A 27,092-nucleotide genomic window follows, 5' to 3' on the forward strand; every position below is an offset into this window, starting at 1 on the left:
TTATTTCCATGTACATGCATCAGTGGTATACGGCTCAGGGAGGCTTTTTACTGATTTGGGCCACAAAAGAATAACAGATATAAAGAAAACAGCTGCTCTGTCTTATTTAAGATGTACTCTTGGCATGATAGGTATCACCTACTGGCATGTTTACAGCTGGCTGGAAGAAGATCAGGAACAAGGCTGGTGCATGCAATTATATTCATACATTTGAACCTGCCTTACTAATGCACAATATATACCCAATGCATGTGTATAAATCAGGGATTTGTGAATGAAACTGTACATCAATGTACCTAACAGACCAACAGTATCTGCAAATACCAGACCATTGTGAACTCACTAGGTTAGACAGCTGCATGTGAGTTAGGTATGTGCTACTGTGTACATACTGTTGTGCCCATCTCTAAATCTATCACTCTGAGGTAACATTTCAAAACATCCCAATGGTTTGGAGCAGGGCTTGGTAATGGAATACTTTGCCATTCCAGTTTCAACCCAGCATGCATCATTACCATCTATGGCCTGTTTGGTAACTTATGGGTTGTAAACTTGAGGTCTCTGTCCAGTTTTTTGAGTCCAGATGTCCATACAATGAAAAACAATATTGATTGACCTGACAGAGGAGCCAGGGACAGGCTGGCCTGGAGACCCAACTACCTTTTCATTCCTGGCGATAGCTTCTCATGTAAGGCTCAAAGCACAGGTGTGAGGCAGCTAGGGGAAGCTTTTACTGACAGTACTTGTACCATAGCCACCCTCTGGATAAACATTAACTTTCCATCTTCCAACTACTAGCCCTGTGCTGTCCTCAAGCCCTACATTTATTTTAAAGCAAAGATGCAGAAGGAGAAGATAATGGGTGTAGTCTCCATACAACATATTTTACAAAACCTCTTTACAATATTTTTAGCAAGTTGTGAATGAGATTTCCAATTCCAGGGAAAAATATAATTAGAGCTCCAAAGCACAGAACCCAGAGTCTGCCCAGACAGAGCACTGTGCTCCCTAACCATTCCCCGTAGAAAGAATCAGGGGTGTCTCAATTTGGCACATCACTTTTGGAAGAAAAAGCCCTCTGCCTTGTGACAGCAATGACTGCACAGTCCACATAAGGCTTTGAACATCTGTGCACTGCTAGGGGGAAGGGAGACAATGAAATCATACACTTTGAACCAAGACCCATGCAAAGTAGACAGGCAAATTCTTATTTTTAGCATCTGCCCAACAGCAAAGGCATAGCAGTAGCACATAAACAACCCAGAGTGGAGCAAGTAACCCAGACTAACCCAGAGCACGCTAAAATATTCAAGTTCCAGCCACGTGAGTATTTTATAGCATAAACACAAAGGCAATCTATAATGGAGGAAGACTGGGTGGGTGAGGTAATATTTTTTATTGAACCACATTCTGTTGGTGACACACAGATAGAGCGAGAGAGAGAAGCTTTTGAGCCACACAAGGTATGCAAAGAAAAAACAGGCAGTGAACAAAAACCTGCAGCTGTCCATGCCTAGGGGTGTCAACAGACTTGCCAGTCTCCCGAGCCAAGTGTGAGGGGGGAGCTCCGTGCTCCTGAAAGGGGGCCCTCGCATGGAAGGGGCAGAAGTGGAGAACAGCTCTCTGCCACCAGCCCTTCAGAGCCACGGGGGGTTCTGGCGAAGATCTAAAGGGTCCAGGGCTCCAGCTGCCGCTGCTGTCCCAAAAGCAGCAGCAGTCAGAAGCCTCTGGCCCTTTTGAATCACTGGGCTCCAGGGCAGTTGTCCCCCATGACAGAAGGCCTGTCCATGCGAGCCAGCTTAGGCTTGTGGGGCTTGGGCTGTGGAGTTGTTTCTTTGCTGTGTAGATTCTAGACTTGTGCGGGAGCCTGAGCTCTGGGACCCTCCCACCTGGCAGATTCCTGGAGCCTGCACTCCAATCATGCTGTCTGCAGAGCGATGAAACATGCTGCAGCCTGGCCAGCCTGTTGCTGTGTAGACTATACACAGAGCTCTTCTTCAGGGCTGGGAAAAGAACATGGGATTTTTGACTGATTACCATCTGTAACCCACACCCTTCTATTTTGTCTTATGACTGCAGGGGTGTTAGTGGGCCACTGTGCTTTGAGGGTTCCCTTACAATTGTGCTAACTAATGACATTTAGTTGGGACACGGTGTGTACCTTTCTGAGACCTGGGAAAGAGTTTGGTTGGGCTTGAAAACTGTCTCACTCACCGATAAAAGATACTACCTCACCCAACTTCTCTCTCTCATATTCTGGGATTTAAATTGCTATAACTACCCTGCATATAATGGAGGAAGTTAAACAGGAAAAAGCACGTCTGCATCCTCTGACTATCTGCATGTGCAGGTCCATGGATGGAGAGGGCTGGGAGGTGGGGGCCAAGAGGGCAACTACCCTCTTGGCCCAGCATTTCAAAGAGACCTGGAGCTCCAGCCATGCCTCTGTCAAACTAACAGCAGTGGTGGCCAGAGCTCTGGGCCCCTTTGAAGCGCCGTGGAGCTAAATGCCCTAAGCCCCACCCCTTCTGCCTTTGGCTCTGCCCCAGAGACTGGGACCCCTTCCCACTTTGCCCCCAGGCAGCTGTCAGTGCTGTTGTGCACATGGCTTCATCTTGCCAAATGCCCTCCACTGAAGTACTTCATAGACCCTCACAGGATCAGATCACAGCTGAGGTCTTTACAGATCAAATAACAGTGTTTGCAGCAGTGCATGGGACTGTGTGACAAATACTTGTGCTTCAAAAATTACAGATTTTTCAGGTATCTACTTTCACCCTGCATTGCCTGAGGGTTTTGGTTGGCAGGTGGGGCACTGCTGTGCTGCACTCTGATGCTGAGACCTTGGGCCCATCACTGACTACATTCTGATTCCAGGCACCACATGGAGATACACATCTCATAGAGAGTGGAAGGGACCTCAGGAGGTCATCAAGTCCAGTCCTCTCCCCTCTTGGCAGTATCAAGCACTAGCCCCTTTTTTCATCTATTTGTCCCAAATCAGCCTCCTCAAGGATTGAGCTCACAGCCCTGGGTTTAGTAGGCCAATGCTCAAACCACTGAGCTATGTGTTCCCCTCCTGTGCACGCTTCATACCCCAACCTCTATAGGAAAACTAATGGCTTCCAGGACAGTTCACGATACATAGGTGAGAGTCAGGAAATACAGTTATAATTCAGTTGTCCCCTAACCTAGACAGAACGTGCCTGTGAACTGTAGTGTAAGCACGACCTTACCATGTTTAACATAGTTAAAGTCTGGTCCACTCTACAAATTGAAAACATGTTAGATAACTGTTAGTTAATAGTATGGACATGCTGTTATCCTGATATTTATAATGCTTCCATTTTTTCTGCTTGAGCATGTGCTTTTCAATCAGCGAGCTGGTGGTAATCTTCATCTCACAATCACTTCGTTGACTTTTACTTCCATATATATTGGCTGTGTCTACACTTGCATTCCTCTTTTGAAAGAGCTATGCAAATGGGGGAATCAAAAATGTAAATGAGCTGCAGATTTGCATATCTGACACCTCATTTGCATATTATTATTTCAAAATAGCTTCTTTCAAAAGAAGAAAACCAGTGTAGACACTACTCTTTTGAAAGTAAACCCCATCTTCGAAAGACTCCTTCCCTTTTTTATGGGAAGAAGGATTCTTTCAAATCTTTTACCATGAGAACCATCCAAGGAATGGTAGGGTCCTTCCAATAAAGATAAAACTTAGAGATACTGTACTAAATGCAGACCCAACATAAATTGCACCCAATAGTTCAGAATTGACCCAAAGATTTTCCTTATGTTGTCTGGACAGATTTATTTTATGAATCAGTGTACATAATAAAAAGAAACATAGTGTGCTTCTGTACTGTAAGTATTCCTTGAAAAAAAATCCATAAGTTATGATCCCATGGTCTTAGTATCGGGCAACAAAAATGTTTTCCAGGGCAGGATCTCCAGGACTGCAAACCTACAGACTAAGTTTTTCCCAAAGCTTATTTAAATTACCCTGTTTTGGAATCATATTTTCAGACCACATCCCAGAACAAGATATTTTGCTATCTAGTTCCAGAGATGGTCTCCCTTTCTATATTGTATTTCAACACAGAACACAGAGAAATAACAGTGTTAAACCCAAGGGTCGCAAAGTCACCAACTTCTATCTAACTTTGCCATGACTACTACTCTGGCATCTGAGCATTGTGTATGTGCTTTCGCACAAAGTACTGACGAAAGAAGTAGCAATTCAGCTGTCTTAAGCATTCAGCCTGAAAATCATTGTCTGTGTTTTCTCTGCTGTGATAAACAGTTGAGACAGTTTCCTACTCCTGTCACTCCTTCGCACTTTACCTAATATTCCACTAAAGACTGAATCACTTCTCAGCAAATTTATTTAAAATGTAGTGTATTCCAGTAGCAGTCTTTATTTATCTGCCTTTCAGCATGATGAATAACAGAGTCATCCAACATCTCAGCAGAATTTCATTAAAACAGGCATCTCTTCCATAAGGCAACACAAAAGATAAAAATTCAATAGCACAGTGTATAAAGATGCTTAGAAACTAAAATACTGCAGAGCAAAAAACAAAACAAAACAAAAAACAAACAAAAAACCACGATAGAGTTGTATGAAATGGTTTAAAGCAATAAACAACCTTGTTAACAAGACAGAAGGAAAACGCTGCAACGTGTCTATATTTTTGCTTGGAGTAATTTACTTTATATAGATTCTCCTTGAATAAATAATCTCATAAATGGATCAAGCCCCAAGTGACAGAGTTTTCCCTGGAGGCAAAGTTGGCAAGTTCTGCTTATGTCATGGCAGAACAGATATAAACAACAACATTGTAAATGGCTCAAAATGTTTTCCTGGGGCTTTGCTTATAACCCCAATCTCCCAGAAATAAATCAGGTGAAACATGTTCTGTTAATAAATTATGTAAAGAGCCAAGTCTGGACCTACTAAATATTTAGCTAACCAGATAGACACTATCAATTATTCCTTTTGTTCCTTCCTTACCCCTAAGGAATTTGTTCCAATAACCACAGTGACACCTACAAGCTAATGCTATAGCCATTCAGATCCTAATCATAATCATTGCTAATGAGCACTGACAGTAAAGAAAGGCAAATCAGTTTATTTTTTCCACCGTTATATCCTCAGAAGGGCCCTTCCAGGGAACAGAAATCTCTTGTGTTTTCATGTGCTCTACTAGGTATTTGTAGCGTTCTCTTTATGTGATACTGAAGTGCTCTGGGTATATTCGACACATACAGTACCTCATTCTGAAGTCCCAGACCTGATGTACTGGGCAGAATTTCAATTAACCTGAAAGCAATAAAGTGCCCCAGGCTGTATTTTTATGGGCATAGAGTAAGTCCAATGGAGAGTCACTGAAATCAAGGCAGGAGTTACTCAGACGCTTTTTACACACACACACACACACCCTTGGTTCATTGTCCTTCTCACACAATATTGGAAACATTCAAGTTTCCAAAGGCCTTTATCATTACATCCTGTTTGCAGCTGCTGCTCATAAAGCCTCTCTACCTCTACCAGTATTAAATCTGCTCCCACCCTCAAGATAACTCTCCCGGCCCCTACAATGGAACGGGTCTTGCTGATACCATGAAAGTCACACTGCACTAGTAGGGGTGGCAACCCCAAAGCTACCTATTTATGTTGATACTACAGTAAACTCTTTCATATCTGGCAGCCCCAGGACCAGGAGGTTGCTGGATATTCAAATATTCTGGATAATAGAGACGTATGCCTGGCAATGCACAACCCTAAAGAAAAACAAGATTAGATATTAAGAAACAAACAAAACTGTATGCAAAGTACTTTATTTTCCAACAACTATAGTTTTTTTACACAGTATTTGCTCTATGTACTTGTTTATTTTCACTATACTATACTTACGGCAAATGTAATGATTAAAATGCCAGTTATTTGAGAATTTCAGATGATAGAATGCTGGATATGAAGATTTACAGTACTCTGATTTTTTCTTTCATTAATCTCAGTAAGTTCCCATACTGCCTTCTAGCACTTACTTTAAAACCTTTTTCATTACCTTCTCCTGCCTCAGGAACTCAGCTCCCTCCTTTATAGATCACATGCATAAAACAGAAAACATGTTGGCTGTGTCTACATGGGCACAAATCTTCGAAACAGCCATATTTCGAAGATTACTAATGAGGCGCTGAATTGAATATTGAATACTGCCACACACTTCTCTCTCCAAGTGCTGGGGAGGGATGCAGGCAGAGAGTGGCACATAGCGCTCCTGCAGCTCTGAGCATTTTATTGCTCAAAGGCCGCATGCGGCTCCATCGCGTGTACCCCGTCACTTCTCTTTGCCCCTGCCGTGCTGTACAGGAGCCAGAGGAGGTGTCAGACAGCAGAGGCAGAAGCCACAAATGGCTCATTAAGAGCCACAAGCATCTCAGAGCCACCCAGTTGCCTTTTAAAAATGGTACTGCTGTCTGCTCCCCGGGCTGGATAAGAAGACTCTGTGGGCCATATTCTGTCCCATGGTTCACATGTTAGACACCCTGATCTACTTCAACTTGAAGTAGTGGAAAAAAGAGACCCACTGGCAGCCTTGGATAGTCCCCTTGGGGAGGAGGAGGTCTCCCTTTTCAAGAAAAAAAATCCTTTTCCAAAAGGAGGCTGGGAGTGTTTTCCCAAAGCTAATGCTGTTTATACAAAAAAACCCATAAGGCCGAACTCTCTGTAACCCTCCCAGCAAGTAAGGATCTACTGCAGCATGTAGCTAAATCAAAATAGAACAAATCAGAAATAAATAGAGGCACAGTGGGATTTCTAAGAAAAGGAGTGGAGCAAGGGCATGCCCTGGGAGCTCTTGGGCCAGCTGTTCCCACCAATTTGTATTTTTTTTAGGGTTTGATGGAGATTACACTAGGGATCTGTTTCCCCAATTATGGAGACTTCACTGCATTAAACAGAATTGCACTAGGAATTCATCTGGCTCACTGCTTCTGTAGTACACAGTCCTGGGGAGAGGATCAGTGACTCCACTTCTTCTGCCAGCTCAGAATAGCCAGAGATTGCAAACAGTGTCCCAAAGGCCAGCAAAGCCCATGTGTGCTGACCCCCAGAGCACTTTGCAAGATGTTTCTGTTTTCCCTGTTTTTCATGGGCTGAGGAGGGCTGACAGGCAGAACAAGAACAAATGATTTATTGTAGACCGTGGAGAGGCACATTTAGGGCATTTATGAGCCAAGTTGTGTTCCTTTTAATTTTTGTCTGTGCCCAAACCCTGTTTCAAGATTTTGTGACATACCTCAAGCTCCTTAGATGAAATGCTCTCCATGGGCCCAATCGCAGCTCCCACAGAAGTCAATGAAAAGTGATGATATTGCAGGATACAGTCACAGGGGCGATAAGCATTATTGCTTTATTACCACAGACACACCCAAAGGGGCTTTTATGCACCTTAGACTTTTGTCTGTCATTTGGCCCAAACTCAGAGCACTATAGCAAGAAGTAGCAGAACCATATTTGTCAAATTAATCAAACTGTATTTTCCTGGCACTTCTCAGTAGGAAAAAAAAAAAGGAAAAAAAAATAAGACAAAAAGGTGACTAGACTGGAAAGAAGCCCCATCTTAGTTACTTCAGTAGACAGACCAAGCTGTACCTTGCACTAATGGAATTACCAAGAAAAGAATACTAGAAAAAGTTTGTAAATGCGCAGGAGGGTTGGTAGTATGTTGGGTTTCAGTGTTTCACTTCGGGATAATGCCACAGGAGTAGGTTGCTGGGGTAGAAAAATAAGGCTGCAAGAGGCTCAGAGTGAGTATCTTAGCTCAACAGGGATGAAAGTTATTTGCATGGCACTCCCTCACATCATCAGTACGGTTTTTTATTTCAAATGTCCCCCAGTGTCAGAATCCCTTTGAAGCTATCATAGTTTTTGGAGCTTACACACATCTTACAACATTGGCTCAGATCCTCAGCTACCTCTTGCTCAGATGAGGAGGGAGATGCAGAGAAAGTCCTGTGGTCCCTCTTGGGTTGGGTGTGTGTCAGACAAGTTCCCCCTAGTGTAAGTTACAGCAGCATGAAGGCTGCTCAAAGTTACCCCGGCTAACAATAGTCCCAAGGAGCTGATAGTAAAACCAAGAATCATTATGACATGGCGAAAGCCCGAACTCCACCCCCTTTCTAATCTACACTCCTTTCGTAGGCAGAAGAGGGAAGGATGTGTAGCTGTTATACCTGCCCCATTGCTGTTGTAGGGTCACCTAAGCTGAGGTGATTCTATCATGGCTGGCTAAGTCACCTTAAAGACTGCTTTGTGCCAGTGTTTTAAAGACAAAACTAGCACCAGTGGCCAACACCAACCCATATATGTCCTACCCCTGTCTTTGTCTCATTCTGACAGTTTTGGGTGACACATTCAGAAAGCAATAACTCAGCCCAAGATTGCACCCCCCGCACAACTTGGTTTTAGTTACTTTCTGCTCCATCCAAGATGGGGCTCCTTGATCCTGCTGTGTTTCTGAAATCAGACAAGAAGGCTGATGTATTCTTTTAAGCTCCTCAGGACTAAAAGCAAGAGTAATTAATTTGATGAGCTGAGTAATGAGTATTTACAGGCCAGAAGTGCCAATATCAATACTAAAGCTGCTTAGAGAAGAATAATCACCCCTCAGAGATGAAATTGAGGAGAACAACAAAACCTCTCATGGGATCAGATTGGTGTATAATAACTTTCTCTGCTGGTGATGTTAACAAATTATTTGCATCTGGCTAATGAAATCCAGATGCATTCCTGGGGTAAAAGAAGAGTCTCACAGCTTTTCAGTCACAGATTTGAGAGACTGAAAGGGAGCTGCTGCCCATCCTCCAAAATCTGAGCCGGAATATCAAGAGAACAGATCCCAGAGACCGCAGCTTCCTCTGTGTTTGCTGCTTCCTTTATTACTGAGCTTTTCTTTGAGAACTAGTCCTGTCCTTTTGGATAAGGCTGGGTAAGTAGCAGCCCTTATGAGTTTACACTTTACACTTTTCCAATCCACCTAGAGCTAGGATTAGAATTTACAAATTCATGGATCCCAGTCCTGTGCTCTGATCTTTACAATGTAGTGACTAGACCATTCCCCTGGAAAGTCACAAGAGTCCCCAGCATCTGTACTGAATGCTTTTTTTTCTTTCATTTGTTTACACAAAAATACAAAGGGCTCAATGGACTTTCTCCCTCCCCTCCCCAGGCAAAAGAAATAAGATATTTTAAATATTCCACTATTCTGTATTCTCCAGGCTTCAGTGATGAGAGGGCCATTCCCTCCTATTCCAACTACACCAGTGCTTAGTAATTAGCAACACTGGGGGCATGTTTCTTATGCCTTTGCTTTGGCTACTTAGCAAGTCACTGAAGCCCTGTGGCACTGGAGCCCCCTACTGGAATCTGAACATATGCCCTGTGTAGCCTAGGGTGCTGGAGCACCTGCCCCCCGTTGGTTCCTTCCTTTAGAAGAACTAGAAGGACTACTACATTCACAACTTAGAATGCTGGAGAGAATTCAAGAGCTTCTTTTTTAGTCCACTTATATTGTCGTCTGCCTCAGACAGCGGGGGCAAGAGTTCACCTTCTTCTCAGTAAAAACAAAAAAACAGTCAAGTAGCACTTTAAAGACTAATAAAATAATTTATTAGGTGAGCTTTCCTGGGACAGACCCACTTCTTCAGACCATAGCCAGACCGTTAGTCTTTAAAGTGCTACTCGACTGCTTTTTTTGTTTTGATAGTATATAGACTAACACGGCTCCTCCTCTGTTACTATTCTTCTCAGTGGTGGAACTGCTGTTCCCAGTACTGACTCATCAGAGAACACACCTCAGAACAGCGTAATGCAGGCCCCTTTGAAAATGAGCAAAACCTGTCTGATCTTAGCCCAGGAAGGTAACTCAATTAAAAAAAAAATAAAACCCAGCCTAGTGAAATGATTGGAAGAAGTTACTCAGCAGGAAGGAAACCTCACACCCCATCCTCCCCCAATCCCAGGACAGAGAAGTCACCTTGCTCGTTTTAAGTGCTTTCTCCATATGACCAACAACTTGGCATCTCCAACAAGAATAATTTGACTTTGGATGGAGGCTGGATCTGTGGCAAGTATATAGTTACAGAGTAAATCATGCTTCCCTTCCTCTGAGTGCATGTTCTATTTATAGCACATTCCAGAGTCTGCAAGGATTCCCAGAACACTGCCGTCTCCAGTTGAAAGTTGTGTCTGCAGAGCATGGAGTAGAAAGATTAATATGAAAAAGCCCATTGCTGGCAGAAAGGGTGCCTTGCAGGTGGAGCTGATGGGGAATATATGAAAAGTTATTGTCAGATTGTACAGTCTATTTTGTCTTGATTCCACACAGTAAATCATTACATCGTTTACAGAGCAAAATAAGAATGACATAGGACAATTTAAAGTGCAAAGTCATATACTTAAACATATAATAGGAAAGTGAGATTTTTCTGCCGTGCTACAAAACAATGTGAATGTTAGACTTTAAAGACACTTTACCATCACTTTTGTCTAAAAAGAAAAATGTGTAGAAGTAAACATCCTGCAAACCACTCAGCCATGGGGTAGAATGTTTCAATATTTAATTTGCTTTACTAACAAATTAAATAATTCATTAGACGTTTGCATCTGAAAATACAGCTCTAATAATAAGAGCTTTTAGTGTGATAGCACAAAAAATTAAAAAGACACTGCCAAGGCATTAGAAAGATTACAGAGGAATAACAGTGAAGGAGAACAATACAAGTTTTGTTAAAAGAAAAACAAATAAATTATCGGACTTTGTTAATAGCTGATGAAATTGGTGGGACAGTCCATTCTCTAGTTGTCCACACATCACCAAAAGCATCATCACAAGTGGCATTCACAATTTCTTGACAGACCAAGTAGAGAAACTAAGGTTGGAATGGGTACGTCCTCCTCAAAACTGACTTCTTTTGATTAACTTTCCTGACTTAGGCCAATGCAATGGCCATTTAAATCAATTGCAGTCTTACTGCTGAGTTCAAAGGGCATTAAATCAGGCCCTTATTATCCATTCTGGTGCTGTCTCAAAAGCTTGGACCCCATAGCTGGTTAACAGTCTATCAATAACTTTACTGAAACCAAAGCAGCTTACACAGTCTACTTGTATTCAATAATTTTCTCCGAGTGGCTGGCTGCATTTTCTCTGCATAATTTACTTATTTCCTAGTTAAATTATTTAGTTAGTTACCTGCCTAATTAATAGCCTCTCCCTGCAAATTGCTCCCTCATCTCCCATTGGTTTCAAAGACTAACCAATTCTCAGAAGATTATGAGCATTTTACGGGATTAGGCCCTGACACTGTATGCCTTTCACCATACCAGAAAGATTTGCAGAACGGCTTCTCACCCAGCATAGATTTCACTGTCAAAAATAGGAGCATAACCTTCTGAAAATCTGACCCAGTAATGAATGCTGAACATACCAAATGCATGGGTGAACTTAGCCGAAAATTTGACACGTTGCCTTGGCCCATGCTACACGTATCCTATGACAAGAGTGAGAAGAGTCTGCAATCATTTGTGCTCAGTCTATAGCATCTTTCATGAAAACTTAGTGTGCATGGAAGAAAGGGGTTGAGGGAATCACTGAAATCTAATTAGTCTGGTTAAAAGAGGTGAACTAAACTGCACCACCATGAATACACAAATCATCTATCAAGGGCTTCTGCTTCTCTCCTCAGGCAGATGCCTCAGCTTCCAGTAGTGTAGAGTAGATGGTGATGTTCATGACAGTAGGAGAGTATGTTCTCAAAGCCCTGTTCGAAATCAGTGGGGAAGTAGTAGTATGTACATATACTGCTGAAATTAGTTGCTTTGGTTGGAAGGTCAACTGTGTGATGGGAAAAAAATGCTACTGAGAAGAAAATGTCATTTAAGATAGAATAAAGAACAATAAATTGTGAGTTGTCCTTGGGCCTGTAAGAGATGGTTGGAATTTAAACCAAAAAAGCCTGCATTTGATTAAAAAACCAGTGAGGCTCCTAAGTATATTTCAAAGGGTTGTTAGCACTGAACTGCACGTTTTCATTAGTTAACATTACAGAGGCATTGTTTTGGGAGAAGCCTCATTGATCATTTAAATGATAAAGAACATTTTCGTGTCAGTGTAATTTGACATTTTTCACAATCGTGACTAAGGAAAAACATGTATTGATTGGGTATGCGAATGAGTTTTTGACTAGTTGAATCATACTACATGCTGCTAACCAGTTTGGTTGGCTTTCAACACTATATAAGAACAAATTGTACTCTTGTAATATTTATTGTAGTTTTACTACATAAAGGCTAAGCCTTGTTACCATGGGAACTAGGCACTATAGCAATCAATTTAATTAATCAAATTAAGAGTCTCTAAATTTATCATCGATAATGAATTAAATTTATGAATATAGCTTGAGCTCTGCTATAAACCTTCTCATAATACCTTAAGGGCACTATAAAGCGTACAGTTAGCACATGCTATCATCAAATCCTCATATTTCACTTGACCTGGTTACTGTGTATTAACTGTTGCATAGTAGGAGAGGACATTAAACTGGCTGGTGGCTTTAGGAAACAGGAAAGGATGGACAATGTCAACTACAGGCAACGCTCCCTGTATATATTCTGGTACTGAAAGAAATTCTAATTATTCATTAAGAGCTAAGCCAGGAAGGTGTCATCATTAAAAAATCAGCATTTATCAAGCCATCAGACTTGAGACTTCATCAGTGTCTGAGAAACTGCATTATTGCCCTATATTTAAAATGGGAAATAACTGATGATTTTCAGATGTCATCGTGTGATACTGAAGGCAAATGGGGTTTCTCTTTAGAGGCGACCACTATACTTTTAGTGCCACTTAATGACATTTTAATTTCTGAAGTGCTAGTTCTCCATTTGCAACCTATGGAAAAGAAGGAACACGAGCTCCCCAGTTGTCTGTCCTATTATTTATACTTAATGTGGTGAACTGCAATGTAAGCCTGCATGTGTAACTTCAGCTTTTCACAGAGAGGTAGCTGTGCTAGTCTGTATCTTCACAAAACAAAAAAAAAACAAACAGTCCTGTAGCACTTTAAAGACTAACAAAAGAATTTATTAGGTGATGAGATTTCATGGGGCAGACCCCCATGATTTCCAGATCTGAAGAAGGGGGGTCTGCCTCACAAAAACTCATCACCCAATAAATTCTTTTGTTAGTCTTTAAAGTGCTACAGGACTGCTTTTTTGTTTAGCTTTTTCAGAAAGAAGCCAGGTGAGACAGTATTTTAGTTACCCTAGATTTAGTTCTCTTTTTTATATGCCTTTTTTTAAAAACAAATTTCCAGTCTCACACATTGGCTTTAGCATGTCTCCCACCAGATACTGGAATAATTTACGCAAGGTGTGAAGTAGTCTGTTTTTAGCTATCTGTTTGTTACTATTCTTATTCAGCCTGGTGTGCAAGATGTATTCCCACACAAGGGGTAGTATTTAGTAAGGTCACAAGGATGCCCAGCTCTTATCAAACACATTCCCTGGAAACTTGGCAGGGTCTTCACTGTTACAAGAACTCAGGGCAAATCATCTGTATTGTTGTTAGATCTGTTTGAATTTTTCCATGTTCAAGAACAAAAAAGAAATAAAGATTGTATAACCAGTATGACAAAAAAAATGTGAGCTGAGGAGAACTGGAGCTATGTTCCCTCTGATAACATGTTGGCTGCGTCTACACTAGCAAGTTCTTTGGAAAGATTTTTTGAAAGAAGGGGGCTCTTTTGAAAGATCCCATGGAGCGTCTATGGACAAAAAGGATTCTTTAGAAAGTAAATTGAAAGAATGTGGTGCTCCTTTCGAAATTGCTGTTTCCTTTCCCTTTTCAGGAGGCACACCCCCGTACAAAAGCTTCTATTGAAAGAAAACATATGTAGATGCTCAGCAGGCCTTTTTTTCTCGAAAGAGCAGTCTTCCTGGGGCCTTATTTTTTGACCCCTAGCCCGTTCTTTCAAAAAAGCACAGGCTGAGTGTGTGCTCTCTGTCGACAGAGCAGATCACTCCTTTGACCTGCTTTTTTTGTGTGTGGAGGCACATTTTCAAAAGTTCTTTTGGAAGACATCTTCCAGTAGAGCTTCTTTCAAAAGATCTGTGTAGTGTAGTGTAGCCTGATTTTGCTCTCCTGCAAGTTGGTATTGTAATGGCTTAGGTCCGTTGACTTTAGTGGCATTTCTTTAGATTTACACCAGTTATAAACAGAAAAGAATCATGCCTCATGCATTCATTCATACAAGAGAGACTTAGTTTAACTGATTCCATCATTCCGTAAAAGCACCAAAAAGTACATTCAAAAGTGAGCATGCTGGATGATTGTAAAGATGATTATCTCTGAGCTGGAGACAAATGCAGGATCTCCATTGTGTGAGCTCTGGATGCATAGGTTTCTCCACATTTTACTTGTTTTGTATAACCCCAAAACCAAAGGAAAAACAGACAAGATTTGCACAGAGACTTAGGCTTGGTCTACACTAGGCAGGTAAATCAACTGCAGATACGCAATTCTAGTTAGGGCAATTGTGTAGCTAGAATTGACTTATCTGCAATGGACTTACCTGGTGTCTTCACAGAGGGAAGATGACAAGAGAAACTCTCCCATTGACCTTCCTTACTACTTGCACTATCGAGGAGTACAGGGGTTGACTGCTGACCCCAAATACCTTGATTTAGTGCATCTCAACCAGGCACATGAAATCAAAGACTTACCCTTATTTATGTCTAATATTTTGCAGGATAGATGTGGCCTTTCCCCTTGCCCTTCAATTCCCCATCACCTCTGCCAAAAGACCCCATCTTGCATTATTCTCATACTCTGCATCTGTCCTGGTGGGGCATTCCAGGCCCATGTGAGGTTCTTTCTGAGCATATACTGTCTTCACAGCTCTCCCAGGCCCTTCTGGAATAGAGAAAGTCAAAATCCTACTGCTAGACTTCCAGGCCAGACCGAGCCACGTCTCTTCCAATAGAGCTGCTCTATATTTAACATGCTTCCTGGCTGATCAGAAATGGTGCCTCCTGCACTTGGTGGGTGACAGAAGGGGAGAAGAGGCGTCTGGTTTCAAGAGATGTTTTTCAAAAAGGAATTGTAAGGAGGGAAGAAAGCAGAGGAAAGACAGGTCAACAGAGCAGTCACTCAGTACAGGCATGAAGGATTGTCTGATTTACTGGAAGTTTCACTTGGGTCATCCATTCATTTTAATGAACTGGATGGAAATTAGGGCCTTAGCCCTGCCATCTGCAGAACTGATGAGACTCAGGAACCCTCTTCCTCACCACACAGACAAGCAGTCAGGCAGGAGGAATCCACACCACACACAACAATACACCAGCAGTACAGCTTTGTAAACAGCCCTCATGTCCTGCTCCCAAAGGGACTGAAAACTGATGGTTTTCAGACGTCATGGTGTGATACTGAAGGCAAATGGGTTTTCCCTGCTCCACAGCATAGTATGTACTGTCAGACCAGAAGAGAGTGGGTGGAGGTGGCTCAAGTTCAAAAGCCAAGCCTGGTCCACAGGATTAAGCCCTTCACCCAAAGGTTTCCTGCCACAGATGACATACCAGACTGTGTCTGTCTGCCCTAGCCTTGGCTGCTCTAGGAAGGTGAATAATCCTGTAACCTTTGTTAACACTTTCAAGGTTTGTTCCCCAGCCTCCCAAATGACCAATCATTATACCATCATCTCTCTCATCTGCCTTTACTCTGTGTCATTTGTTCCTGTTGTGCTCATCTACCTTCTTTAAATTGGTAAGAGTTTCATGGTTGGGAGTCTTGCTATCTGTTTTGTAAACCACTGTGTACATCTATGATACTTGCAGAATACACACAAAAGAAAATAACTGACTGCTTTCTTTTGCAAAGCGTTCACGGGATTTTCCAACTCTGTTGTACCTCCTTGTACTGAACTCAACAGCCTGTGACAGGAACTTACCAGTCCTCAGGGAGAGGAAGGATGGACCACTGGATAGGTAACTAGCTTAAGGCTTGAGAAACTTAGATTCAAGTACGTGCTCTGCCACAGACTTCCAGTATGACTGAGGACAACTCATTTAACCACTCTATGCCTCAGTTCCCCATCTGTAAAATGGGGATAATAGCATTGTCCTACCCCATAGGAGAATCATGCTGATAAAACTATTAAAGATGGTTGGGTGCTCATATTCCGTGGTGATGCTCCCTCCATAAGTAGATAGAGAGACCCAGTTGATTCAGACTTTTTCCTGAAGCATGGCGTTGGACAGCAAGTTTCTGAGGTAGATACGTAGGAGGCCAGAGAGCCTAGCAGCAGATCACTGAGTCGGAGTTCAATGTTTCCGGGTCAGAAAGGAAAAGGATCATGCAGAGGCTGCAAACACAGCTCTTGGGAGAATGATCTTGTGTGTGTGTGTGTGTGGCACTCAAATATCTAAAAACAAGAGGCCAACACACAGTGCTGCATCCAGTTCTTCAAGGGTATAGGGACAGTGACCTACTGTATGGCCTTTCAGCAAAGGCAAGGATGTTAGAGGATCCAAGCAAAACAAGGACAGGTCCATGATACACCACTGAAGAGATCAGGTAACTAGACAGGGCTCATGACTGGTAGCCTTCCCCTGCTTAGCTCTCCCAAGAGTCACATTGTTATTTGTACATTGTTACTCGTGGCTCTCACAGTTCACCCACTGTCTTTCTATCAGCCTTGATTTTCAAGTGGTGGTGTCAACACTCTCAACAAAAATAAACCATCCTGACATATGACACAGATATTCTGCAGGCTTAGAGAAGCCTATTTATAGCAACCCTTTGATTTTAGATACCGAGCATTTGCTATTTTTGACATAAGGACTTGGAGAAACTTTTGGACCTTTTGCCCATGTGACTAACTTCATGCACAGCTTGGTCCTCCTGTCACAGAGCTTAGGGCATCTGTTCAAGAAAGTGGAATATGTTTATTATAACGGACATTTATATGCACTAGACTGAAAGGCTGATTCTCAGCAGCTGACTGGTGGCTGATACCCCCTCATGCCTGTGTAAATGGGAGGTAACCCCAGTGAGGTCAGTGGAACTGCAAAGATGGTATAAGGGAGATTAGAAACAGTACATGAAACTCTCTTATTCTTAGCACTTGGCCAGGAAGATGCTAAAATAGCCACTACTGATGTAAACTGTACAGCTCGATGTCATGATGCTGTTTGTTCTTGTGCATACTATCAGGTTATTTATGAACCTTTTTTAAAATCTAGTGCCAGAGGTGAACCTTGCTGTTACAGGATGCACAATGCAAACTGATCAGAGCCTAATTGTTAGGGAAGCTTTTCCCGTTGCCCATCATTTGAGGGGGTGGGTGAGAACAAGACTGCTGAGAGCAGCACAGATGACGGACAAGGTACATGTTGTGCACTGCCTAAAATCCCATCCCCTCACTCCCAACATACAGTCACAGACACTACTGTAATTAAGATTCAGCAAGCAAGAGGCAGATAAGCAGGCAGGAGGTGTTTTACACAGAACTGAATAGCTCTATTCATCTGTGTAATATGTGCACCTGCCAGCTGTCAATTGGAGCCTGCAGAGGTTCCTCCAAGGTAACAGTGTCACATGGTTTCACCCTAATTTCACAAAGGCAGAATTCCCTCCGTACAGGAGGGGACACAAATAGACCTCTTAGAAGATGCCAACACAAAGTAGACTGCCAGAAATTTTATACATGAGGTACGTGGGTTGAAATTAGAGCAAGCTGAGTATATTCCAAGTGGTACCATAACCAGGAACTACAGAAGTGTAAAGTATCTATTTTGAGGTAGTTACCTCTCGCAGATATAAACTTTCAGCAACAGCAATCATTAGGACGCCCTCTCCAGACCCTGATCCCTTGTCCCACTCATGCACAACTTAACGGATCCACTTAGTGATAGACACATGTATTTGTAATGTGCTATTGCTCTGCTCTGAAAGCCAGGGGACTCTTCCAGAGGGAAGCTTGGGCAATCTGATAACATTGTTGTAAATGAACGCATTATTTTTAACATGCTCTTAAACATATGTCCAGAAATCTTGCTCTCCCCTTACAGCCCCACCCCACCCTGCAAGCTTTTGGCAATAGATTCATTAGCACTGTTGTAGGAAGAAGGATGATGTTTTTACAATTCTTACAGTGCTCAACACCATCCTTTGAATGGGTTATCTGCTTTCTGTGTTCTGCAGTGGGACACCAATTCTCTGAGAAGGGGGATTCCAGTTTTCTTTCCCTAGCAAGACCCCCTTCACTCCCTGGCTTTAAAAAAAAAAGTAACATCTGACTGAAATCTACCACCCCACCCCCTCCCTGTGGTTGGATACACTGTGGAATCTGTTCCCAGTAGGATATTTTTCCCACAAAGAGTTTAGGAACCTGCCCAGCTGACTGACCCGGGTCACCTTTATCCTTAATTCACCCATTTTCTCCTTACACGTATAGCACACCCTCTAAGTAATTTCAAAGAATTATACTGAGAGTGGGTCTTTTTTGAGAATGGTGTGGCGAACAAGAAAAACATATTCATGCTTATAAAGGCAGATTGGGTTTAGAAGGTGATGTACAGTCCATTAAACAAAGAGAAGAAACTTACATGAGATGTTGGAAATGGGCACAGAGGCCACCAAACACTGTTAATAATAGGTCACAATGAAATTCATTGCTAATGTGGCTTTCATATGCTAGTCACTCCACTGGGAGGGAATTGTTCAATTTCTTCTTCGATGTGCTGTTACAGCACGTTAGCAAGCAAATAACAGCTTTTGGGTGATTTAGCAAATGTGCGTAGCCACAATCTGATACGCACCAGCCAGCAGAACTGAGACAACACAAGAGCAAAAAAAGCTGCAGCCTGCTGAGGCCTGCTCTAACTCACTGCCTGACTTTGGAACACAGGACAGAAGACTGGAAGGGACCTCCTGGGTAAGTAAGTCCAGCTCCTTACTGTTACAGGCACCCTGTCAGATGAGCCTATTAAGTGTCTCAAGCTCCAGATGTTACTGGACCAGAGAGCTCTGGTGGCTGGGATTCCAGGATCAGGACCAGGGTGCCAGCAGCCAGGACTGGCAGTGGATCTGGCCCAGGGGAAGGGAGCCCAGCCTGCCAGAGCCCAGCAACCAGAGCCGAGGCCAGCAGAGGACTCCAGCCAGGGGCACGGAGCCTAGCAGCCAAGGCCAGACCAGCCGCGAAGCCCAGCTAGGGCTAAGGGCAGAGAGCCCAGCTACCAGAGCCAGATGTCTGGGGCTGACTGCAGACCATGGCTGGTGGCCAGCAGAAGAGCCGGACTGGCAGCATGATCCACCAGCAGAGCTGGACTGGGGACGCAAAGCCTGGAGGGCAGCCCAGCCTCATCTGTGGATGGACCCCAGGAGATCCCAGAGTGCATCAGCAAAGGGAACAGAACTGACCTCCCCTGGTATGGCAAACGCCCTCTTTTGGGACCTGTCAGGTCCCAAGATGCCAGACCAAAGAGGTCCAACCTGTGTCTTGATAGAACAAGCTTGTTGTTTCTGAGCTGGCCTTTTCCTGCTCCTGTTTCCTCACCTACAATTGTAATCTTTTGTTTTTCTCATCAGGAACATTGTCACAGCAACTAAGCATGATGCTACAAATAGACGCTGTGACATCAAGGGAGGAGTATGTATCAGGACTAGAAGGGCTGCTAAGGGAAAAGCATTACTGTCTCGATGGAAACATCCTTAATTATGAACAAGCAAAGAAAAACGGAAGTAGCTTTATCCGAACAGGTTTTATCCAAAGGTTGTGCCCTCTCAACACACACACACATGAACTCCTACGAATAAGGGGATTTCGATGTTGGTGGGGTCCTTTCGAAAAGGACCCCCGTGTAGATGAGCCACGCAGAAGCGAAACGCAGCAATTTTGAAATGCCGCAGCCAGCGGCATGCTAATGAGGTGCTAAATATGTGTTTCAGCACCTCATTAGTATTCTTCGATCTGGCCATTAGCATGGCCATTTTGAAGTTTTTGGTAAGCATAGACACAGCCAATGAGTATGCCAGGGCAAGATTAGAAAGGCCAAGGCACAGAATGAGTTCAAATTAGCTACACACATACAGGGTAACAAGAAGTCATTCTATACATATATTAGAAGCAAGAAGACGACCAAGGACAGGGTAAGCCCATTACTCAGTGAGGAGGGAGAAGCAATATCCAGAAACTGTGAAATGGCAGAGGTGCTTAATGACTTCTTAGTTTTGGTCTTCACCAAGAAGGCTGATGAAGAAATGCCTAGCATAATGCATGCTTATGGGAAGGGGATAGGTTTAGAGGATAAAATACATACAGAACAAGTTAAAAATTACCCAGAAAAATTAGATGTCTTCAAGTCACCAGAGCCTGATTAAATGTATCCTAGAATACTTAAGGAGCTGATAGAAGAGGGTTCTGAGCCCTGGTGGCTAGGATTCCAGGATCAGGACCAGGGTGCCAGCAGCCAGGACTGGCAGTGGATCTGGCCCAGGGGAAGGGAGCCCAGCTTGCCAGAGCCCAGAAACCAGAGCCGGGGCCAGCAGAGGACCCCAGCCAGAGGCACGGAGCCTAGCAGCCAAGGCCAGACCAGCCGAGAGGAGTTGCAACAGCTTTGAAGGATAGGCTCATAATTCAGAATGATCTGGATAAACTGGAGAAATGGTCTGAGATAAACAGGACAAAGTTTAATATGGACAAATGCAAAGTACTCCACTTAGGAAGAAAAAATCAGTTTCATATATATAGAATGGGAAGTGACTGTCTAAGGAGAAGTACTGTGGAAAGGGACTTAGGGGTCATAGTGGACAGCAAGCTAAATATTAGTCAACAGTGTGACGCTGTTGCCAAAAAAGCAAACAGGATTCTGGGATGCTTTAACAGGACTGTTGCGAACAAGACACAAGAAGTCATTCTTCCACTTTACTCAGCACTCATTAGGCCTCAAATGAAGTATTGTATCCAGTTCTGGGCAGCACATTTCAAGAAAGAGGTGGAGAAATTGGAAAAGGCCCAGAGAAGAGCAACAAGAATGATTAAAAGGAGGAGGGAGAAAAATTGTTCTCCTTGGCCTCTGAGGATAGGGTGAAGAGCAATGGGCTTAAATTGCTGCAAAGGAGGCTTAGGTTAAACATTAGGAAAAACTTTCTAATTGTCATGGTGGTTAAATACTGGAATAAGTTACCTAGGGAGGTTGTGGAATCTCCATCGCTGGAGATATTTAAGAGCAGGTGAGATAGACATCTATTGGGGATGATCTAGATGGTGTTTGGTCCTGCCAAGAGGGCAGGGAACTGGACTCAATAACCTCTTGAGGTCCCTTCCAGTTCTAGTGTCCTATGATTCTATGATACAACAAAAGCATAAAAATAAACTATGTGCAATATCTTTACAGCAGTGATGCAGCAGAAAGGAGCTAAGGACACTGAAGATTCCAACTTGGACCATGCAGCAGTGCGGGCGACATGCAAGGAGGCCATCCCCCCTCAATAACCATGGGCAGGAGGGGCAAAGGCCCAGCCAGCAGCCTCTGAGGATCTGAGGGGACATGCAGGAGGCCTGGCCTCCTGCAGTCACTGGCAGCAGCAGGGTAAGCAAAGCAACATGGCCCCAGCTCACTATGCTCTACTGGTGCATCACTCAGAGGAGCAGGACCACCCACACACTCACTGGCAGGAAGTGGAGCAATGGAGCTGGGTGAGCAGAGTGAGCTGGGGCTGTGTTGCTCTGCTTCCCCCACTGCTGCCAGTGAGTGGGGGGAGGCAGGGGCTGGACTTCCAGCACCACTATTCCTGCCCTGGGCCACATCACTCGGGGGTGAGGGGAGGGAAGAAGGGGTTGGGGGAGGAGCTGGAGCAGGGGCAGAGCAAGGGCAGGGAAGAGGCTGGGATAGGGTGGAGAATGGCAGGGATGGGTAGGACCTGGTGTGGAGGAGGTTGCTTGGCCTTTCCTTGGGCTATAAGGGGTCACATGGCTGGTAGCCCCTTGTGTCACCCATTATCAGTTGCCTTTGTGAAACAGTAAGAAGAAACTGGTGGAAGAGAAAGTAGAAAACATTTTAGGATAAACCCCTGTTTTCAGGAATTTGTAGTTTTAGAAAAGTGACATTTCAGTTTGAATCTTGGCACACACTAATTTTGCAGGAGAATTTTTGTGTAGCTTATTGAAAAACAAAGGAGTTTGGGCCTGGGGATTTTTGAAGCTGTTATTAGAAACACATACCAAAAATAGTTTGTCACAAGCACAGATTCTGTTTATTTAAAGTCATCTCTGTTTTAAGAGACTAGCCGTAAGACATCAATAAAGACTGGGGATTTTTTTGAGGGAAGGAACAAAAACATATTTTATTATGAAAAGAGATGAATGAGTGGGGAATGAGACTGAATTTCTAAGACACCTAAACAGTACAAAGACCTACTTTGATTTCAAGAGAAGAGACAAACGGATTCAAATTTCTCCCAGGATGTTTGGAAAGCACCAGGATGTTTGGAATAATCCTATTAATTAGAAATCTTCTACTGAAGTTACCACATCATTTTTAGTCAACAAAGTTTTCGATTGCTGCTTCTTCTGGGAACGTTTAAAAAAATCTAGGGAACGTTTAAAAAAATATAGCCCAAATCTACTGACGCTGTAAACAGGTACAGCTCCACTTATTTCAATGGAATTTCACCAATTTATATTAGTTGAGAACTGGGCCCTTCTTTTCTATAAAGCTGAGCCAATATAAATACAATCAAGAAACGAAATTTACACTACACTAGGATCCTGAATTTTAGCCCAGCCTCAACTTAGACTCCTTGAAGCAGCATTGACGGGGCACACAAATTTTCAGGCACAAATTATGTCGTGTAGATGCCTACATTATGAACACCTGATATAAAACCCCTGCTTGCAGGTTACTTTATTGACAAAGATTTGTCTGATAATGTATAGCCAATAATTGACTGACAATTATCAGCACATCCCCACTAGGGCAACAGTTACACAATAGTTGTTATTTTTGGGATAGAATGTATCCCAAAATAGCAACTCTGTGGCTAAAAACTGCACTTGATATAGCAGCACTATTCTGAGCACAGTCTTCCATTTCCGCTACCCCTCATCATGAGAGGGGTAGTGGAAACTTCAAAATAAGGTAACTCACAATACCTCATGCAATTTGTGCAATGCAAATAGCATAAGTCATTTTGAGTTACGGCCATAGCTTAGCAGAAAGTGCCATCTTGTGAGAAGATCTGCATTACCATAACCCAAGGCAAAAGGGATCATCAGAAGAACTCCACCTGGTGCCAGACAACCAGACACTCTTCCAGAATTTAGACATTTAGACCCACAAGAGAAATTAAAATCCAAACAAACAGTTTATTATATCAAAAGTTGTTAAATATTGCAGAGAGACAGATTGAAAATAGATACTGAAACTGAACTAGATGCACTGTCATTGGAGATTTTCCAAATGCTTGTCAGTCAAATTTGCATTGTTATTGGTTTCTTCTAGAAAGAAGTAATAAATGAGAAGCAAGGGTCACAGTGGATTCCCCACTATATCTCCCCATTTAAAATAAAATGGCACTTGGGCATCTAATATGGTATCCAAGAAAATACCTAAAATGCTTGGGACCAGCTCTTCAGCTAGGGTTGCAACAGGTGACCCCATACTGTCACCTCTGTGAACATGCAAAACCCAGTAACACTGCACACAAATCAACATTTGCACAGGTCAATATTTGTGCTCATGTTAATAGCCTATGCACTTTGTGTACCCTTCACTGAAATGTATCCATTGTTTGAAAAGCACAATGAATTGCTTTTCTGCCCCTTCTCTGTTCTTATTGCAGTTGTTATGTTGAAACTGGATTCATGTTAGGCCTTTTTCTGCTCCCATTAAATTTTTTGTCAGAAAAGTTGGGCTTTAAACCCTTTGTACAGAGGTAGCCTTAATATAGTCTATTACTCTATCTTTTGCTATGTCATGTGTGATCTGATTATCTGGCCATTCATGCTGTTCTCATTCAGAGAAAAGGAGGAATGCCAACCTCATGAATATGATGCAAAAATGAAAAGTAAAATGGCTAGTAACTGACCTACACAGCTCATCAGGCTCATTCAACTCTCTATTCTCTCCAAAGAGAGAGTCTGGGACTGACAAAACATGCTCTGAGTCAGCTCATGATGAGTTTCTCAATTGACTTTTCAAGTTTTGGTTCATGAGGCCTGGAAGCAAACAAGGTACGGTTTGGAGCCTGAGGTGCTGGTAATAAAAAAACTACTCTGATGTAATACTGAGTGATTGGATTTGGTGCTGTCACCAAAGTTTTGTCCTGAGACAGAGTGAAGTAGACAAAACAGACTTGTAGATGACCCATGCTCCACCAGGAGTACAAGGATTTAAGAAGAAGACGACCAAAGCTTTCTACAGACTTACTGCCCAGAAACATAATGTATTAGTCCACTCAGTTATCAATGCTGATTTTACAAAAATGTTTATAAATATATTTTAATGTCATTAGATTAGGAAAAAAAAAAAAGCTCAATAGCATGCTTCATTTACAAAGGAAGGAGAGAGAGAGACCACTGCAGATCTGCAGTGGAGAAGACATGACTGCAGCAGAAGGAGAGAGAAATGGAAATGTTAGCAAAGAAGAAAAATGTTCATTGCAGTGTGTTATTTGAAAAAAAAAATCAAATCTAGGATTGCAGTTCTATTTAGCCTCCTCATGGCAATGAAATTTTTTTAACCACAAACCTTCCCTTCTTCTGTGCTTGGAAAGTGCCAAGTACATACTGGACGCTGCCAGAAATGACAATAATAAGAATAATAATGTCAACTATTTAAGCTTTGCTCTTGCAGTTTATTTCATCATCAGCACAATACACTAGCCTGACAATTGGGTGTAAATAATGCTGCGTGACAGATAGCTGCTGTTCTGTTACACTGTTTTCAATGGCTAAGAATTTCTCAGAAAGTGTAGTGCTAAAGTTAGGAACTGGCACATTCTTTATTTCCCAGATGGCCTTTAACTCAAACAAATGTTGTCACATTTTATACAACTCCTGAAATAGTTTTATCTTTGAATATTATTAATGTCTGTAAAAGGTACAGGATTTTCACAAAAACTGTATCCACACAGTGGTGTTAGAGAGAGAGAAAGAGAGAGAGAGAGAGAGAGAGAGAGAGAGAGTTACTAAAATGAAGGGTGTATTTTGCTTATTTTGTGTTCTAGGTGCTTTACATTTAAGTATGTTCATTCTAATACATTTAATGTAACCTGATTTGACTATTGTGTCCATCAGTAGTCAATAATTGGCATTAATGGAAAAATAAATGGAAAATCTAACAGCAATACATGGGTTTTTTTCTCTGTTTTATTGAATTTAAAATAAATATTGGTTTTATAAAATCATGGAATTCATATCCTAAACAAAATGTAAACACATTTTAATAATAGTTATCAAAACCAAATAACACCTCAAAACCACAAAATGCCAAGTTTCAGTAATTATGCCAGCAATGACCAGACAGTATTTATGGAAATCTCTTTAGTATTTTCAATGTTCAGAGGCCTTCAGATCCAACCTGATTTATGCCCATGGTTATATCCACATAGCCATATTGATTTCAGTTACTGGAGCTTTGCAGGGAAATGTAGAGAAAAAGCAGACCCCCATTTGCAGTGTTTTTGAGACCAAACCAAAACTTAACATGATGTGGAATTTTCCTTTGAGAAATCTATACAGCAACTGTGACATTCTATACCAGGGGTCAGCAACCCCCAGCACTGGTGCCAAGAGTGGCACGCAAGCTGATTTTCATTGGCAAATGAGGCAGGAGCTCAGCTCTGCCCCGCCTCTCCCATGCAACTGGAAGCTTGCTCAAAGCCATACCACATGTTGATTAAGAAAAGACCAGCTAATGCTTCCAACCACCACATAAACGGTAAATCTCTGCATCTTAATTTATTTATTCATAAAGCTGTTGTAAGTGACTTTAAAAAGTATCACCAACACTCAGACCATACATTGAGTCAAAAGGTCAAATTTCGGCACTCACCTTGGAAAGGTTGCTGACCCCTGTTCTATGCCTTGGGGGAGCATCAGGTAATCTCCATGGTCCTCATTTTTATATCACTGTGATCTTAAACATTAAGCATGCCTTGCAAGGTATTAGGTGAAAAGTTGTGATCTGCTGAAAGTCATTTCTCTCTCTCTCTATATATATATATCATCAAAGCAAATTACATTCTATGAATATTTTGTTTGGTTGTCATTAAAACATGGCATAAATTGGTGAATCAGCCAGATATTAGCTTCCCTGAGACAACAGCAAGGAGAATACTCAGGTATGGTGTTCATAGCCAGTGTCCAGCAAGGGAACTACAATTTAGTGACTCCCCTGCATGAGACCATACCAGTGGAATTGCTCAACTTTACCTGGAGACTCAGCAATGCCCACCAGACATGCCTGGACTTGTGATCCTCAAGCACATAGCGGTGAGGTTACAAAACAGAAGACACCTTTGCTGCAAGCAACAAACATTCAGAAGACTGAAGACTCCAGCAAAGGAAACTGGCCAAGGCTTAAGGACCAAACCTGTATATTAAGGACTGTGATATCCAGTGTGACCAGGAAAAACTACTTAATCCAGTTATTGCTCAGTCTAGTAGGCTTGAGAGTTAGACTGCGTGTTTATATTTTATTTTTGATAACTATTTTGACTTTATGCCTATCACTTATGGTCACTAAATATATAGCTTTTATAGTAAATAAACTTGTTTTACTGTTTATCTTTACCAGTGACTTTCCTGAAGTGTTTGGTAAGGGTATTTGCTCAGGGATTTTACAAAGGCTGGCGTATATCTACTTTCCACTGATGAAGTGGTGAACCAATTCATGAATTACATGGTATATTCCTGGTGTACAGTGCTGGAAGCTGGGGAGTAATTTGGCTGGTGCCTTACTCTGAGGAATTCATGAGTGGCTCTGGGAGCATACAGTTGTACTGAATGATAACAGC

At 42.4% G+C, this 27,092-nt stretch overlaps 1 long non-coding RNA gene across 2 annotated transcripts; it reads left to right on the top strand.

Annotated features, from left to right (window-relative positions):
- The first annotated feature begins 1,253 nt into the window (after positions 1-1,253).
- On the top strand, positions 1,254-26,808 carry LOC142020705 (uncharacterized). Of its 2 annotated transcripts, none has more exons than XR_012647488.1 (3): positions 1,254-1,323; positions 21,473-21,664; positions 23,576-26,808. It is a non-coding gene; the product is annotated as an uncharacterized LOC142020705 (long non-coding RNA). The 2 variants fall into 2 exon arrangements; XR_012647487.1 differs by lacking the exon at positions 1,254-1,323 and adding an exon at positions 20,515-21,305 and having other exon boundaries at positions 21,470-21,664.
- Positions 26,809-27,092: the final 284 nt, after the last annotated feature.

The sequence above is a fragment of the Carettochelys insculpta genome, chromosome 14, assembly GCF_033958435.1.
Source record: "Carettochelys insculpta isolate YL-2023 chromosome 14, ASM3395843v1, whole genome shotgun sequence".
Lineage (NCBI taxonomy): Eukaryota > Metazoa > Chordata > Testudines > Carettochelyidae > Carettochelys > Carettochelys insculpta.